Raw genomic sequence first — 1,544 nt, forward strand, 5'->3', positions numbered from 1 at the left:
TTTCGACGAAAAGAACCAAGCGACCACACCCTCATTGAAGACCTTCATACGCATGCAAGCAATCTTGTACAAAGCTTCCGAGCCACGTGGATCCTCTGCATATTTTCATCGAGCTGCGCGTATAACCCTCTAGCTTAAGTCGAAATCATGGAAATCTGCTATTATCGTCTTTACAGCATCTACTGTAATTGTAATCGAGTAATCGACCTCATTTCCCTTATTTCATTAATGTTTGTTGTTTGTCGTCCGCTTGTTTTGGTAAACGCTGAAATGCTTGATGACCTTCTAATGTGTATCTCATACCAATAAGTCGATTTTCAATTATGTCAAAGATTTGTGTTTATTTGGTAAGAGGTAATGAATAGACTGGAATACACCAATAATATGCACGAAGCGCCAAATCGGCCACACCGAGTCCTTTTACAAAACGGTTGCACAATCCTTGTTGTGTACTTATAGCTAATCATCAAACATTACAACCACAATGTAATGATAGGCGGCTCGTTTGATCCCATCGCTAATGTCTAGAGTAATATATATCCCTATTTTGCGCGAGTGTTAGTTTGATGCTCAGGCCATAAGGAATAGGGCATATACTGTTCCGGAAACAGCCAAATGTGTGGAATGCTACTTTCGAAAGAATCAAAGAAAAAATCATTTTTCCAAAACCATATTGACGAAATAATAAACTGGCATGTTTAGCAGAATCCTCAGAAAAAATCTAAATTATCATTGAAACAAATTTTCAGGTTCACGTTGGGCATAGCTAAATGTGATTGCTACGCATTCGCAATATACAGTTCTTTCACCTTCGTTATTACCTTCTACCCTCATACACACCTGGCTTACGTCCCACATTGACAAGGACCAAAGCACGTAATGCACGTTTTCCTGTTAAACATGCATCGCCTATTCCAGGCCCCTTCTACTGCTTTATTCACGCTTAGCACCACCATAGCAAGCACGCGTACAATTGTCATCAACAGTATTTAGCTTCTTCTAACGATAAACTTGATTTCAGCCAAAATAAGTGTCAGCAGTGATATTGCCTTACTACAACACAAACACGATGCTTCTAGCCGGCGACTGAGAAGACGGCCCCAAAAACCTAAAGGCTTTATGATTCAGAAAATGACAGCTAGTAACGAGCGAGTTTATGCTACATCGAACGTGAGTATACGAAGTTCAAACAATAAAAAAGTTAAAAAAAATCTTAGGAGTCTGTGATAGGCAGCTTTCCTGTAAAATGAACGAACTGCAATGTTTATTTTTATCGTTTTTCCTATGGAGTCTTCCAGGGCAGTAGGTATCGAAGTGCTCTTCGACTGATTGAATCTCAGTTATTATGCTTACCTATTGTGCGACGCTTACAAAGAATATGGAACAAAAAGATTGGATCGTATCGCGCCTGACTGCGAGACAGCTGAACTAACGAATCATTGCATAGTCAACACATATGAGATTTCTCCACCATCTTCAAGGAAGTACCACATTTTTTGAGAGGGCATATAATGTTAATATAATAATAATGACTTTGATTAATA

The sequence above is a fragment of the Varroa destructor genome, unplaced genomic scaffold, assembly GCF_002443255.2.
Source record: "Varroa destructor unplaced genomic scaffold, Vdes_3.0 BEIS01000003.1, whole genome shotgun sequence".
NCBI lineage: Eukaryota > Metazoa > Arthropoda > Arachnida > Mesostigmata > Varroidae > Varroa > Varroa destructor.